Source organism: Capsicum annuum, chromosome 12 (assembly GCF_002878395.1).
Source record: "Capsicum annuum cultivar UCD-10X-F1 chromosome 12, UCD10Xv1.1, whole genome shotgun sequence".
Lineage (NCBI taxonomy): Eukaryota > Viridiplantae > Streptophyta > Magnoliopsida > Solanales > Solanaceae > Capsicum > Capsicum annuum.
Window position 1 is genome coordinate 205,271,485 of NC_061122.1, and position 18,116 is coordinate 205,289,600.

At 34.4% G+C, this 18,116-nt stretch overlaps 1 long non-coding RNA gene and 1 other non-coding gene across 2 annotated transcripts; one reads left to right on the forward strand and one right to left on the reverse strand.

Moving 5' to 3' along the window:
* Window positions 1-9,262: 9,262 nt before the first annotated feature.
* LOC124889356 lies at window positions 9,263-12,461 on the reverse strand. The gene is made up of 2 exons (XR_007048293.1): window positions 11,905-12,461; window positions 9,263-10,808 (listed from the first exon to the last, which is right to left on the reverse strand). It is a non-coding gene; the product is annotated as an uncharacterized LOC124889356 (long non-coding RNA).
* A 4,928-nt stretch (window positions 12,462-17,389) lies between these two features.
* On the forward strand, window positions 17,390-17,496 carry LOC124889863. The gene has a single exon (XR_007048777.1). It is a non-coding gene; the product is annotated as a small nucleolar RNA R71 (small nucleolar RNA).
* Window positions 17,497-18,116: the final 620 nt, after the last annotated feature.

Genomic DNA, 18,116 nt, shown 5'->3' on the forward strand with positions numbered 1-18,116 from the left:
TTATTTCATATTAAGATTAGTATTTAATTATGTCATATCATTCTACGTTTAGTTGATCATTTATTTATTTATTTATTTATTTAATATTATTAATAATTTAATAAAATTATTATTATTATTATTGTTATTATTATTATTATTATTATTATTATTATTAGTTAAAATACTAGCCATTTGACATTTTTATAATAAAATTTATTTAATAAAATTAATAAGAATTCAAATAAAAATATTGTTGGTAATGATGAGAATTTTATCTTTAATACTAAGCAATGACATTTTTACAACAAAATTCAATAAATAAAATCTTATAAGAATTCAAATAGAATATTGTTGCTAATCTATATATATAATAAATAAGGATAGTTTAGACTAAAATTTAGAATATTGTGGTATAAACTATTAAGATTTATTTCTAGTTGATTAAAACTATTATAATTTCATATTATTTTCTTTAATATTATTTCATATTGTGGTAAAAAATAATAGTAGTAGCAGCCATTTGACATTTTTACAGTAAATTTTATTTACTAAAATCTAATAAGAATTAAAATAAAAATATTGTTGGTAATGATGAGAATTTTCATTTTTATACTAAACAATGACATTTTTACAATAAAATTTATTTAATAAAATCTAATAAGAATTCAAATAGAATATTGTTGGAAATCATAAGAAATATTTTTTAAGCTAAACAATAAAATGATTTTATACTCATAAGTTTGGACTATAAAAAAATATCTATTCGGAAAGAATATTTAAAATAAATTAGGAATTTAATTTGAATAGACTGAGGCAAAAATAATTGAATATAGATTGAATTTAATATAAAATATATTTTTAAAATAATCAAATTCTTCCTAAATTTAATTCGATAGTGAATTAATTTTGTTATTAAATATTTAATGCATCAAACTCAAATTTTTTTTAGGATATCAAAATTCTTCACGTTACTTTTTTTTTTCTTTTCGTTATTTTAGCCCAAACTTATTTTTATGGTTTTGATGGATAAAAATGGTAGAAATAAATATAATTATTTTTAAAATACTATGGTTCAATTAAATATTTATGATATCATTTCAATTTGGAAATAATCAATTACAAATCAAGTGATGTATATGAAAAGGGTTATTGTTAAAAAAACTATCCATATAATCAATTATATTTGACATAAATATATATATGTGTATAAGAATCTATATTACATGATAAAATTATTTATGATTTAATTTAAATTGCGTAAATCAAGATCATAGGATAATCAATTAGTAATTGTGAGACATATTTGAAAAAAATATTGAATTGTGATAAAATCTTTTAATTTGAATGGAAAGTTGTAAAATTTTGAATTTAAACAAACAAAAATTGAATTTGTATTGAATTGATAGGTAAGAACATTCATAGAAATAATCATATAATATTTTTCCTAAATTAAGACAATTATTAATTAATATTTTCTTAAAATATGAAACACAACTAATTTTAGTATATTCAGTAGGTATAATTAAATCAATTGTTTCCTTTTCCTACATGTTCCTTTCTATGTAGAGAAAATATGTGCATTGAGATTAAAATTTTATATTTGAATTGTAAGATAAAAATCTTCTAAATTAACTCTTAAGCTACTACACTTTTTTCATATATTTTCCTCCCTTACTTAATCCCCTCAAACAATACATGTTATATAACTTTTGCAAGGGCTTACTTTTTTTTTTATTTTTTATGTTTATATAGATTCTACAGCTTTGCATAGAAAAAATTAGAAGAAATGAAGTGTGAGGTATTGTTTGAAGCTTTTTTATTTTTGTGTGTATCTTGAATATTTTTGGATATGTGAAATGTTTGTTCTAACTTTCGACACATACCACCTCTATCAATTCAAGTAATTACATTAAGATAGTTTTTTTTTGGTTCAGGTATAATACCAAGTGACAAATACAAACTAGCAAGTAAGTTGAGAAAATTGAAGGAAATGTATCTTTTAAGTCTTGAATGAAGGATTTATGACATTGATCAACTTAAAGGGTCAAACATAATTAGAAAACTTGATTAAGTTAATTGTGGACTTGTTAATATTTTCAAGACTTTCTAATTTTTTTAAAAATACAAATCAATCCACACCCCTCTCCTCCAAATTAACTTTCTCTCTCCTCTCTCGAGACAGTCTCTCGACTCTCTCCCAATCAACAGTTCTGTAAAATTTCTCACTTTAAGCTCTGGTGACAAATAGCTGGGCGAGTTCCTTTTCGACTTTCAACCGTCAATCGACGTGAAGAAATAGAGGAACTTGAGCCAACTTCTCCAGCAACAACAACTTCGAGTTCTTCGTCGTCCCATTTCTTATTTCACAGGTAAAAAATTATGACTTGAGCCAACTTCTTTTCTAGATTGGTTAACCATTTCAATATTTCTTGCTTAAATTTGAAATGTGAACTGAATAAATCCTAATTTTTGGTATTTCTTCTCTACTCTTTTTGGTGTGAAATATAATTTTTTGTTGTTATTTCTTGTTGTCCAACTGTTGATTCAATTTATTGGTGATTTTTAGTCATCGTTGATGTTCTTAATGTGTGTGTGTTGTGTTAATGTTGCTGGATTGATTTGTTGTTTTTTCTTGGTAAAAATGGTGATGCAACCGATTAACCATCTAATGCAATAGATTAACCATCTGGTGCAACAGATTAACCATCTGGTGCAACAGATTAACCATATGATTCAATAGATGAAACATTTGATATAATAGATGAACACAACAGATCATTCATCTGTTGTGACAGACGACTCTTCTGTTTGGAATAAATCTAAATAATATTGATCCAATAGATAACTCATTTAGAAACAGATGAGTCATCTATTTCAATAGATGTGTGGCCTGTTTTTATTATTTCTAACAGATTACTCATTCGCTGCAATAAGTTTCTTATATGCTGCAATAGATATCTTACCTGGTGCAACAAATGAGTGATCTATTTTTATTGTCTCCAATGAATTACTCATCCGCTGCAATAGGTTGGTTATATGCTGCAACAGATAACCTACATGGTGCAACATATGAGAGATTTGTTTTTATTATTTCCAATGGATTACTCATCCGCTGTAATAGGTTGCTTATATGCTGCAATAGATATCCTACCTGGTGCAACAGATGAGTGATCCGTTGAAAATAATAAAATAGATCGCTCATCTATTACACCAGATATGATATCTGTTGCAGCATATAACCAACCTAGTGCAACAGATGAGTGATCTGTTATAATTATTTCCAACGGATTACTTCTTCGCTGCAACAAGTTGGTTATATGTTGCAACTTATAACATTCCTAGTGCAATAGATGAGTGATATGTTTTTATTATTTTCAATGGATTACTTATCCGTTGTAATAGGTTGGTTATATGTTGCAATAGATAACCTTCCTGGTACAACAGATGAGTAATCAGTTTTTATTCTTTCCAATGGATTACTCATCCTTTACTGCTTGGTTATATGTTGCAATAGATAACCTTTCCAGTGCAACAAATGAGTGATCTATTTTTATTGTTTTCAACAATTTACTCATCCGTTGCAACAGGTCGGTTATATATTGCAACAGATAACATACCTGGCGAAAAAGATATGTGGTTTGTTAGAATTGTTATTTTACTGTTTGTATGTTAGATTTACTGTTATCCTTTTTAACGATGCATTAATCAATCATAATCTATTTTCTGTGCCTATTAATTTAAGATAATATGGCTCCCAAAAGAAAAGAAACTGAATCAAGTTCAAGTAAAGGAACAAGTGAAGCAGCCAGGCTACATCCACCACTCTATGAGCTTGCTTTACAAGTGTTATCTCAATCAAGAGTAGAAGATAATGAACACAAAAAAGATGAATGTTTCAAAATAGATGATCCAAATGCTAATAGTCCTTCTACCGAAGAGTTTGTCAAAACCTTCAGTATTGATCGTTATTCTGTGAGAATGCAGTGCGATGGTGCCACAGATTTAATGGGTTATTTCGTGGTTAAGTCAGCCATGGGAAAATCTTTTGATGCATTCAGAAAAATACTTCGAGAACAAAAACTGGATTCTTATTTCAGGGAAAGTTACTTTGGGCAATATCTTGATTTGTCGTAGGACAACAATACTTGTTTTCAAATAAAAATGGTATATGATCTTCTCAAGCGTAGATTTATGTATGAAAATAAAGATAATATGGATGAGACATAGATAAATTACTGTGGCATGCCTGTTTGTTTTGGTTTGAAGGAGTTTGCCATAGTTACTGGACTAAAATGTTATCCTCCTCTTCCTTCTCAAGTTATACCTACTCTAACCCCAAAAATGCACCCCGCATACCCAAAAAAAGGCAAAGGCAAGTTGAGTGATCGTGATGACCTGGTGTCCATTGTTGGTCCAAGCTTCAAAAATAAAAATTTGATAGAAACGTTGAAAGGTAAAAAACTTTCAAAGAAGCATAAGCAATCATTGTGCTTGGTTTGGTTTGTACATAATATTCTTTAGGCGAGAGATGTTAACAATAACATAAGCCTCTATTTAATAAATCTCTCCGAGGATCTTGAGGCATTTAACAACTATCCTTAGGGTTATGAAAGGTTCAAAATGACTATTAAATATTTGTTGACTCCATTAATGCTAAAGACAGTCAACTTATATGGCTTTTTATGGGCTTTCATGGTAAATATTTCTTTTATTATGATATGATTCATTTTTTTAATTCAATATTACTTTAGATTTATTGTCGTTATGTTATAGGCTTGGGCATTTGAAGTCATTTCTTATTTGAGACAATAAGTGAACTACTAGGAAGAAGTTTCCTGTCCAAGAATCGTGAGATGGTTGTCGGCCAAAATTGTAAAAATGCAAAATTTCTTGATAGTTTCAATCCCCTGAAGGAAGCAGTAAGTCTAATTCTAATCAAGTTTTTATTTTAATTAATGATTATTTTAAATGATTTCATCATCATTCTAATATATGTACTAATTTATTTTAGATTGTCCATCCGTGGCTTGTTCCGACCAATCGAGAGTTGAAGATGCCATTTTTCTTACTTGATGGTATGTTCAAACTTTATCGGACCCTAAGGTTATTCATGGAATAAAAATGGAATTTTTTGGAGCAACAACCATCGCAAGAAAAATAATTTTAGCGGGTGGGCTTATTGTTGTTGATGATGGTAGTAGTAGTGGTGCTGGTGCTGTTGTTGTGCTAATAATACTCCTCTTATAGTTTTTAAAACAACAAGCCACTATGATTATGATCATACTGGTTATACAGATTTTGTCCCTTCTAGCGAATATTCTGCATGCAAATGTCAAGACTGCAAAGAGAAACATGATCGAGTAATTAATGCTATTAATGCACTAACTACTTCTGTAAAGAAAATGCCATCTAAGAGGGGTGTCATTCCATTAACGAGGATTTCATATCCATACACTCCACTTGAGATCAAAGTGTATAATATGAGAAGGAAAGATATTTCCAGGGCATCATCAAGTATCAAAAAAGCAGAATTGCAACTCCTCTGTCTTTGTCTTGTACCGTTGTTCAATGTACAAGGGCCATAAGAAAGTAGTATGAGCTGAAGAAGGTGAATATATATTATCTGTTCCAACAAACAAAGAGACACATATCCATTTCAATAGATGTTACATCTGCTAAAAATTATCAAATAGATACATACATCTGTTGCAACTGTTATCTAACATTTTGCATCAGAAGCGTTATCTGTTGCAATATATGTTCGTCTGTTTTAGCAAATCAAACAGGTTTTTGTACTGTTTTAATTTGTACCAACAGATGAGTCTTATTTTGCACCAAATAGGTCATCTGTTCAAAATTATCGTACTGCTCTATTTTTTCTATTTGAATTTGTCTTAACAGATGATCCATCTGTTGCAACATAAGACTCATCTATTCAACAGATAGACAATCTGTTGTATATCTGTAATTAGCATTGACAATTCTGGCTTTCCAGGTGGATGTCACAGTAGAAGCTACTACTGAAGAGTATAATATCATAGTTGATAATCCATCAACTGCTTCCAAAGAAGAAGAAAAAGTGGAGTCTATTGTTGGACTCAAATGCACACACAAGTGCATGCGATCGTACAAGTAATATAATGACTTAGACAGTTAGATATCATTTCTATGAGGACTAAGCAACTAGAAATTAAAACAACTTTTAGTTTTAGATAATGATGTATTAAGTGTTGAAAATAATCAAGATGATTTGGAATTTAAGAATAAAAATGTAAATTAATGAATAAGAAATAATAATTTGTGACAATCGCAAAGCAAGCACAGTTGTAAACAGTAATAATGAGAATTCCAGGGTTGAGGCATTTTGAACAATCATACAAATCTCTATTTTTATCGCAATCTACTTGGTTATCAGATTGTTGATTCACAAGGTTTATGCTATGATCTTGGTTTTCAGACCTCAAATCTTTTATCTATTAAATATTGCAACTACAACTCCCACAGAGATACAACAATTATTCTAGATTCATAAAGTTGTCTTATTTCAATTGAACCAAGCAAGGCTTCTAGGTATATCCCTATCCTAGATGCTTATTCAAACCCCTTATTTAATAAAAGGATAAGAACCTTGCTTCTTAATTTCTTCGTACTATCTTATGATTCTCCTCCCAGACTCACATAGAAATATAGATTATTTTAATGGTGGCCACTCATCAAAATAGTAAGCTCAAGAAATTAAGAAAAACCTAGAGATAATCCAAAAAGAAACTACGATAAAGAATATCAAAGAGTAATCATGTTTTGGCCTCAACTCCAGAACAAGGGTATTTAGCCACTCATGGTTGAATTTAACATAAAAAATAAGCAATTAATCATACCAAGAATTAATCTTGAATTGAAGAAGTTCAAAGAAATTCTAAGAACCCTAAGAGAGAGAATTTTGTGTTTTTCCGTTGCTACTATGATTTTCAAAAGTGTCCAAATTGTTCTGAAATTTTTCCTTTTATAGCTGGGCATAAAAAACTCGATTTGGACCTCTGGCGTGTCACGCCGTGCTGTCAAATGCCATAATTCCTTGCAAATTTAGGTTATCATAGAAGGTCCTATTTTGGGCCAATCGCGACTTGGCTCATCACCGCGATGCGGTGATATCGCGGAGGGTTACTGGTTTGTGACAATTGTGAATTCATCCTTCTCCGTGATGCGCTAAGTTTCAGATTTTGAAAAACTAGCAACTGGAATTTTTTTCGCATCGCGGTAATATCATGTCCTTTTTCTGGAATCTTGTCAATTGGGAAATATCTCCTTACCGTGATGCGGTGATTTCGGGGTGCCTTACTGATTTTTGACAATCGCCATTTGATCATTCTCCGTGATGCGCCGACTGCACAAATAGGAATTTCTAACTTCCAGTTTGCGTTGCTGAGATATGTTCACCCTTTGTTCACTCTTCTTTACCCTTGCATATCCTTAATGTGTCCAATCATGTATAATTCATCACAATCTACTCCTGTAAGTGCTAATCATATCCATTATATCAAGAACACAATTAAAGCTCAATTTACACTCAAAATAGAACATTATAGCTTTCAAAACAAGTCTATATCTAGGTGAATATTGGTGATTGGACATATAAATACGCCCAAGATCACCACCCCACACTTAAAACCTTGTTCGTTCTTGAACAAACATAAACACAATCTCTCAATCAATCTTCACATCACAACCAAAGAGTTATGCTTGAATTGGGTGCTTACAATTTATGGCAATGACTTTTCATCTCAACACATGTCAAAACTACTTTTATGCACATGAACAAATTATTTCAAACCTCACTATCTCAATAGTGACATTTGATTTGTTGGCAAACTTAACCAAATCACTCAATCGAATAACACAACTAGAAATTCGAATTTTCTCGCGCATGCACCCTCATAATAATAAAGTTTCCCCATACCACTTACAATATTTTAATTTTTTTCATATTAGGGGCATATCGAAATTCAATCGCTCACTCTCAACAAAGAATTCATACATAATAGATAGTGAGCCATAAGCTTGCCTTTAGTGTACTACTCCACTAATAGTCAGATATTGCAAAGTAGGATCAATTAGGTTTTCCAAGGTTGTAATGTAGGCTAAGGGACGGGTTGGAACCATTTAGGAAATAGTGACTAATCTCCCTAAGCACTTTAATACACATCAATTTTCAATCAAGATCACATTCTATCAACCCAATTTCCACTTCATTACCTTCACACCTCATTCATTTTGCCCCAATTTATCAAGCACATTAACATAACCTATGGTAGGAGTATTTTTTTCTTTTACATCACGATTTGATTCTTAACTCCTTATTTAACACCCATTTACTGTTCGCATCCCTACCATAGTCACCCTCAACTAAAACATTCACCTTGGTTGAGGTGCACAGTAATCAAAATGGACTAGGGCCAAAACAGGTTCATTGTAATAAAAATCGGGCTACAAAAACTAAAATTTCTCTCAAATTTTATATAACTCCTAACCATCACAATTAAACACACAAATAACTATTTCTTTAGGGATTCACTTTTACCTCTCCCCTACTTCACTTTCACACTCCCTACTCTTTTAATCATCTTTACTAAAACACTTAGGAGCTATGGATCAAAGCAAGGTCTATCAAAGAAGAGAGTAGGCTTTATATGCGGCTACCAAAGAAATTACGATATAGGCTCAATGGGGCTAACTAAGGACATGCATAAGGGTAGGTAAATAAAGTCTTTACAATTAGGCTAACAAAGAAATACCTAAATCATTTCCTTCATCCAACACCCTTTATTTTGCTTTTTAAACACACCGGAAAAGTTCTAGATACTCTTATACATGTAGAATATTCACAAATACTCACACTCACAATGCATGCAACAAATTAAATTGGATCCTTACGGTTCCCGATCTTGTTCTTTGTCAAATTCAACATTAAGCCAACAACTCATATTTCACCTATTGAGATGAAGCTATTTATAATCAGATACTTTGAAATTTCAGACATTCTTTCATTGCTAAAACTCAATTTAGCCCAAATCACTGCAAAAAAATATGGCCCACATAAAGCACTTCTCTAAAGTTGGGATCGGATTCTCATCAATCCTTTATTTCTTAAGACCAACTCCCCTTAAGATGGTCGTCATCCATTTATCATGGGGGAAGGCACTATCTATGATGGGTTATTTTGAATTTCCAAAGAGGGCATAAATAAATACTGTAAACTGAAATTAGCCAAGGAGGGAGAAAATAAATAAAACAACTACTTTAAACTGATAACAACATGCAGAAAATGCCTTTAGGGAAAATTGCACAAATCCATCCTTAAACTTACTAACAATTACAATCCAACAAAACATAAAAGAAATAGAAATTGTCTAACCAAAATAAATAGAAATTGTCCAACCAAAATAAACCAAGATAGAAAGCAGAGATGAAAATAGAGGATAACCACTCCACACTTTAAACATAGAATTATCCCAGTGCTATTAGTAAGCAAAAGGCAAGGTGGCATCATGCTCCCTGCTCAGTCAAAGGGCACAATCACCGTCATGACCTTATCTGCACCATCCTCATCATAAACATCATCAACTTATGCATCGCCCTCACCCTCATCAGATTGATCCTCAGTGTCTGACTCATCTTTCGAGTCCTGGTACTTTCTCTTAGCATCAGTAGACACGTCATCATCAACAGGTTCCACAAACTCAGGCTCGATCCGCAGCAGAGTTCAAGCATGATGGCCTAGGGGGTAATCTAACTCCACCGCATGAATTTCTTCATTCGTTGCAGATCTTCCCCCTATCTACAGCTACAACATCTATAGGCCAAACATCCAGGCAGATATTTTATCAGCCCAAACTTGACGCTCGGCCATAGTCAGGACTGGGCCTTGGGCCCCAGTGGTGCTCCTAGCAGTTTTGATATCAACCAGGCGAGTGACAATATCCGGCTTGTAATCCAGCTCCTCTTTATCCACCGTATGCCTCCTCAAGATCTGAGTCAGCAATCCTTCAAAACTATAGCAACGGCCTGACTGATAGTGTGCTTTCTTCATAGCAGAGAAAATGACCTGGCCCACATTAATCTCAACATGGTTACATATTAGAGCATAAATTAAACATACCCAATAACGTGTAAACTCTGTCATATGTTTGCCTTGGACAAGGCAATGATATACAATGCGTCCCTACATATGGGCTTCTTTGTTCATCTGTGCATAGGGGAAAGATGAGTGAAAGTCGGTGACTTAATGCCTGGTCCACCTTGCAGATGAGCGCGTACCGCTTAACAAATGTCTGATGTAAGCATAAGGAGTGACAATGAACTGCCTCAACTAGTTTGCATTCGCCTCAGGTATACCCAGCAAATCATTAATATCCGTAGCTGTGAACTGGACCTTTTTACCTCGAATCTTCAATTCATGATCGGGGTCACTTGGATCCCAGTTAGCGTAAAAATCGTGTACTAAGTGCAAGTTGCACTCAGTAGGCTGATAAAAGATGAAGTTCATATTCAGCTACTCAATTCATCATCTCTGCTTGGGCAGTCCCTTAGCAGGCTTGTCCTATCAATGAAGACCTACGGAATGTATTGGGCTTCAGTGTTTTTTGAGTACCATTGTTTTCCTACTTTTCGGACTGCCTTGAACCCGAACTTCCTCATTTTCCCACGCTGTAATGGTAGAGCACGGGGCACCCTGGCAAGTTGATTTTTAGATGGCCTACTTCGTTTCCTAGCTGGTGTAGAGGGACCAACCTTGGCCTTTCCTTTCTGATATTGGGGATCCATGGTACCTGTCATTCAATACAAGCAATTAATAAGTGAGTAACTGAGTCATAGGTGTCAACGGGTCTCAATCGACACCCCACTCTTAGTTGTTAGCTCAATTGTGCACAAATAAGAACAGGGTACTCAGACTTCCCTATATTCTAAATATTTCACACACATGGGTCCATAATGCAAGCATGTCAAATTTTAGCTAAACCAAAATAAATTAGGACCCTAGAATGTCATTAACTCAAGCAATCCTCAAATTTAAGAACAGAGACAGCTATCCACAGTAATGTTCACTATTCGTTACATCCTGTTGATGCGATTGTGATACAATTTCAAACAGCTCCAAATTAGAATATTCATTAACATCATGGTATATTAAATAAGGGGTCGACAAACAAGGTATGCACATTACTACAAGAATGATTCAATCATGCACATTCACTCCAAATTCCACCTTTTTTACAACTCTTTTATTCATCCCACACTTAATTTGTTATATATCAGTCCATCATCACAACGCAAGGTACACAGACTTCCCTTCATGGTAACGCATATTACCCCATGATTAACACATTCAAACAGTGTGGAAAATTACCACCATATAAAAATTGGTCGATAAGATTTCATCATAAGAACTCAAAATCAAAATACCCCAATACATGTACCTCATTTAGTTACATAATGCAAACATGGACACTAGAACGGGCAACCCTTAAAATTGTACCTTTGTTATCATAAGGCATAGTCAGGAGTTGATAGGAAAAGTGCATGGTTTCACCATTATTACCCAACTACACATTTAGACACACGTTTACAACAGCAAGCAACATAAACGGAATTCAGAGCAGGACTGTGACTAATCAATTTCACTCAATGTACTTTCAATCTGCACAATTTCAAGCCACACCTCATTGTTCATAATGATATAACATACAATTTCTATCAGAAAATCTTATGGACCATGAAAATCTCGCACCTAATAGAGTTGAAATGAGCAAGGCTAACCTAACATTAATATTAAATCACATGCCCCATTCAAATCAAACATGATATCAGTTGCAAAATGCCCTTAGTAAATAGATAATACCAAGTCAAAAGACTTAAAATACTTACCTTTTTGGTGATGAATGGGGAAGGAACAAGAGTGACCTTGATTCTTCGTTTAAGGAGAGTGAACGAGAAAATTTTTTGGTGGTGGGGATCTTAAGGCGGCACTCTAAAAAGAAAGATTAAGGGGATTAGGGTTAAGGGGGAATATATATAAAGGGAAGGGGCCAAAACCGAGTCGGATCAGGTTCACCTAAAATATTTTGTCCGATTTGTACCCCCACAGTGATGCAGAAGGATTACATCAGTCTACTGGAAAGTACCAATTGCCACTTAACAGCCCACCGCGACACGATAGTATTGCGCCAGGCCACTGGATTTTGACTATTGTTATCTTGGAGGGTTTTGCGACGCGTGGGTATCGCGCCAGACCACTGAATTTTGACAATTGTCATTTTAGCCGGTTCTGCGATGCGTTGGCATCCCAATTTACATTCTCAGTGCATTTCTCAACCTTTTTACCTGATTTTTGCACATGACTTACACATCAATTTTTTTTCGATCCTGATTGCTTCCTTGGACATGATGTTCTCCTTGGTTCAAATTTCTTCATCCCTATAAATCAAACAAAAAAAAAGAAACTATTGTAAGAAAAAGTGGGTTGCCTCCCACTCAGCGCCTTAGTTTTGGTCGTGGCACGACTCATCTTTTGTATTTTTCTCTTTATCTTTAACAACTAAAAATTAAACTACCTATTACATTACATTTGTGGGTTGCCTCCCACATAGCGCCTTACTTTATGGCGTGGCACGACTTAGCTCAGTCTCACTCATCAGCAAAAATAATAGACACGTTGTGCATGTCTCCATGAGTAGCCCAATAATGCTTCACACGTTGTCAATTCACCAAAAAATTCTCAGTCTTCTCTTTGTTCCATAGTTCAACTGCTCCATGAGGCGTCATTTGTACTACCTCAAAAGGCCCAGACCACTTAGACTGTAATTAACCCAAAAATAATTTTAGCCTTGAGTTGAATAGCAAAACAAGTTGTTCGGGTTCAGATACTCTGTCCTGAATTTTCCTGTCATGCCATCTCTTGGTTCTCTACTTGTACAGTTTTGCGTTCTCATAAGCATTGAGATGAAATTCATCTAATTCAATAAGCTATAACAATCTTTTTTCTCCCGTGGCCTTCATCTCCACATTAAATTTTTTAACTGCCCAATAAGCTTGATGTTCCATCTTTACGGGCAAATGACAGGCTTTACCATAAACCAAATGATATGGGAAGGTCCCTATGGGTGTCTTATAAGCTGTTTTGTATGCCCATAATGCATCATCTAGCTTTTCATCCTAATCCTTCCATTGCCCATTAACCGTCTTCTGCAGTATTTTCTTTATATCCCGATTGGAGACCTCAACTTGTCCACTCATTTATAGATGATATGCTGTGGCCACCTTGTGCCTTACACCGTATTAGATAAAAGATTCTTAAACCAAGTGTTAATAAAGTGCATACCTCCATCATTGATTATAGCTCTTGGGGTGCCAAACCAAGAAAATATGTGCTTCTTCACTAACTTCAACACTACTCTCACATCATTAGTAGGACAAGCAGCAGCTTCCACCTATTTAGATACGTAATCAACCGCCACTAAGATGTACAAATTACCATTTGATGGTGGGAATGGTCCTATAAAATAAAACCCCGAAACATCAAATACTTCAACTTTGAGGATGTTATTTAGGGGCATCTCATGATGCCTTGAAATGGTACCTAACCTCTGGCATTGATCACAAATCTTTATAAAAGCTACTGCATCTTAAAACAATATTAGCCAAAAGAAACCAGATTACAACATTTTTCGAGTTGTTCTCTCACCTCCATGATGTCCACCATAAGGGGATGAATGACACTTTTGTAGCACTTGAGTGAATTCAGCTTCCAGAACACATCTTCGTATAATTCCATTCGGGCCCTGCTTGAAAAGATATGGCTCATCCCATATATAAGCACGAGAATTATGAAGCAGTTTCTTCCTCTATTGAATTTACTTTCAGGAGGGTAAAAGTCACTTGCCCACAAATTCACAATGTCCGCATACCAAGGAACTTCATACTCTTTTATAGATAATAACTTTTCATCCAAAAATTCCTCTCGAATGCAGAGAAAGTCATGAGTTTCTAACCTTGACAAATGGTCTGCCAATTGATTTTCTGCTTCTTTTCGATAACGAACCTCCAAGTCAAACTCTTGCAGTAATAAAATCTACCGTATCAATCTAGGCTTTTCTTTCTATTTATTGAAAAGATACTTGATGGCTGCATGGTTTTTGTGAACAATAGCCTTTGTGCTCACCAAATATGCTTTAAATTTGTCGAATGCATAAACCACCACTAATATCTACTTTTCAGTGACTGTATAATTTATTTGGGCATCGTTTAAGACTTTACTAGCATAGTAAATAGAGTGAAATACCTTATGTTTTCTTTGCCCCAAAATAGCTCCTACAGCCGTGCCACTAGCATCACACATCAATTCAAATAATAACTTCTAATATGGAGAAATCAAAATAGGGGCTTCTATCAGCTTCTTTTTCATCTTCTCAAAGACTTCTTGACAATCAGCCCCAAAATCAAACTTGGCCTTTTTTTTTAACAATTTACACATTGGGATTGCAATCTTCAAAAAACCCTGAATAAAATGCCTGTAGAAACCTACATGCCCCAAAAAACTTCATAATTCTTTTAATGTAACTGGATGTCGTACTTTTTCAATAACTTCAATTTTTCCAGGATCTACTTCAAAACCTTTACATGACACTTTATGGCAAAGGACTATTCCTTCCTTTGGCAAAAAGTGACACTTTTCCCAGTTCAGCACTAAATTTATCTCTTCACATTGAGCTAGGACTCGATCTAGATTCTGGAAGTATTTATCAAAAGAATCACCATAAATAGAGAAGTCATCCATAAATACCTCAACAAATTCTTCAACCATGTAATAGAATATTGCCATCATACATCTCTGAAATATTGCAGGTGCATTGCAGAGGCCAAAAGGCATGCTTCTGAATTTATATGTGTCATATGAGCAAGTAAAAGTCATCTTCTCTTGGTCCTCGGGAGCAATGGTGATCTGATTATAACCTGAATAACCATCAAGAAAATAGTAATACTCCTGCCCTGCCAACGTATCCAACATCTAATCAATGAAAGAGATGGGATAGTGGTCCTTTCTTGTGGCTTTATGCAACATCCAATAGTCAAAATTGATTCTCCATCCAGTCACCATGAGAGTGGGAATTAGATTATTTGCTTCATTAGTAACAACATTCATCCCACCTTTCTTTGGGATGCAATGTATTGGGCTTACATACTTGCTGTCTGAAATTGGATAAATAATCCTATTATCGAGCTACTTGATGGCCCTTTTTCATACCACGCCTTTCATCACTGGATTTAACCTACGTTGTTCCTACACCCTTAAACCTTTTTCCATGTGCATCTTGTGCGTGTAAAAATCTGGATTTATCCTTGTAATGTCAGACATCTGCCACCCAATCGCCTTCTTCCTCCTTTTCAAAACTATTATTGCTTTCTTTACCTGCATATTAGATAATTCTGTAGACAAAATAATAGGCAAGGTATCATTGTCACCAAGGTAAATATATTTCAAGTGAGGAGGAAGAACCTTAAGCTCTAATTTTGGAGTTTCATCAATTAAAGCTTTGGGGGATGGACCAATAGTCCTATTCAATGGCTCAAAAGGCAATTTTCTTATTTTAATGACCGGCGAATTCATGACTTGAACTAATTTCAATGCCTCTATATTTTCATAAGGATAACGACCCACCAAAGATTGCTTTAATGGATCATCTAACAATAATAACCTCTGATCAGACTCCTAATCTATAATGCATATAGCAGACAACTCCTCATATATAGCTGGCAATTTTAGTGCCTTATACACATCAAAAACCTTTACTTTATCATGCACTCTCATTGTCATCTTCCCTACTGCTACATCAATTAATGACTATCCTGTTGCTAGAAAAGGCCATCCCAAAATAAATAGAACAATAGGATCAGCTTCAAAGTCAAGAATTACAAAGTCCACCAGAAAGATTAAGGATCCAAATTGCACCAAGACATCTTCAATAATATTATCAGGCCTAGCAAGGGACCTATCTGCCAACTTCAAAACAATAGTAGTGGGTTTAGGACTCGTAAGAGCCATCTTCAGGTACCCTGATGTGGGAATAAGATTTATAATAGCCCCCAAGTCACATAATCCACGAGTACTGATGGTCTACCCTATAGTGATCTACAGAGTAAAACTACCTGGATCCTTTAGCTTCGTAGGTAGCTTATTTGAATCTTGGATTTGCACTCTTTAGTAAGTGCAACTGTAGCATACTCCGTCAACCGGTTCTTATTCTCCACTATATCCTTTTGGTACTTTCCATATATTGGAACACTCTATAGAGTATCAACAAGAGGAAGATTTACTTGAACCTACTTTAGAAGATCCAAAAATTTCTTATAACTGGCCTTCTCTTGATGCTTCCTTTGTCTTTGAGGGAATGGTAGAGGTAGAGTCTTCTTTTCTTTATGAGTTTAATCACTTGTAGCTTTTTCTTCTACCTTTTTCTCTTCATTGACCTTGAGATCATCATCAGTGGTTATAGGACTAGCCTGCTCAGATACTGCCTCCTCTAACTACAACCCACTCCTTGTTGTCACTGTATTTACCTACTTTAGATTTGCCTCTATATCACTAGGTAAAGCTCCTTGAGGTCTTATATTCTGTGCTTCTATAATTTGATCGAGTTTCAACTCTAGATTTCTCGTAAACAGTTGTTGACTTTTCAACTCTGCTGCAAACTGCGCTTGTTGAGTCTTCACTTCTGCTACAAACTATGCTTGTTGAGCTAAAAGCTGCTTCATAATCTCATCCATATTACTAGCTTGAGCAGTAGCCTGATTATTCTGAACCTGCTATTGATTTTGTTGCACTGGCCCCTTATACTAATTAGTGTTTCGTGCCTGATTTCTACCCTATGAGAAATTGGGATGGTTTCTCTAGTTGGGATTATATGTATTACCAAAATTCTTCTATCCCTGATGATTCGTATTTCCCACATAGTTGACAGAATCTGGATTATCTGTACAAGTATCTGTGGCATGCTCACTACTTCCGCAAACCTCACAACAGGAATTTGCCTGTTAGACTACATTATCTATAGCTGCTGCTTATGGAATCCCCAACTTAATATTATTAAGCTGAGCAATTATATGATTTTGCATTGGTGCAATCTGTGCTTGTAATGCAGTAAACTGGTCTACCTCCAATACCCCTGCAACCTTCTTAGGGGAACTCCTTGAATCAGCATGCCAATCAGGATTCCCTTGTGAAATCCGATTCAGCAGTGTGTACAATTCGTCATAAGTCTTTTCAAGAGCTTGCCCACCTGCTTTTGAATCTAAAAGAATCTTGGAGTTTGGATCTAATCCCTCAATGAAAGTATGAACAAGAACATTATTAGACTGATGATGGTCAGGGCAACTTTTGAGCATACCCTTAAATCTCTCTCAAGCTTGGTAGAGATTCTCTCATTCTTTCTGTCTGAAACTCAGAATCTCACTTCTCAAATGTGCAGTCTTCCCTGATGGAAAGAATCAAATAAGGAACTTCTAAGCCAGATTTTCCCATGAAGTAATAGAGAGTGGTGGTTCAGCATGTAACCACCTCTTTGCTTCCCCAATTAAATAAAAAAGAAAGAGTGTCAATCTGACATAATCAGTATTCACCCCTTTAGGATTGTAAGTATCGGTTATTTCCAGGAAGATTTGTATGTGCTACTACGGGTCTTCACAAGTAATATAGTGACTTAGACAGTCAGATATCATTCCCACGAGGACTAAGCAACTAGAAATTCAACCAACTTTTAGTTTTAGACAATGATGTATTAAGTGTTGAAAATAATCAAGATGATTTGGAATTTATGAATAAAAATGTAAATTAATGAATAAAAAATAATAATTTGTGACGATCGCAAAGCAAACACGATTGTAAATAGTAATAATGAGAATTCCAGGGTTGAGGCATTTCTAACAATCATACAAATTTCTATTCTTATCGTAATCTACTTGGTTATCAGATTGTTGATTTGTAAGGTTTATGCTATGATCTTGGTCTCTCGACCTCAAATCTTTTATCTATTGAATATTGCAACTACAACTCCCCCAGATATACAACAATTCTTCTAGATTCA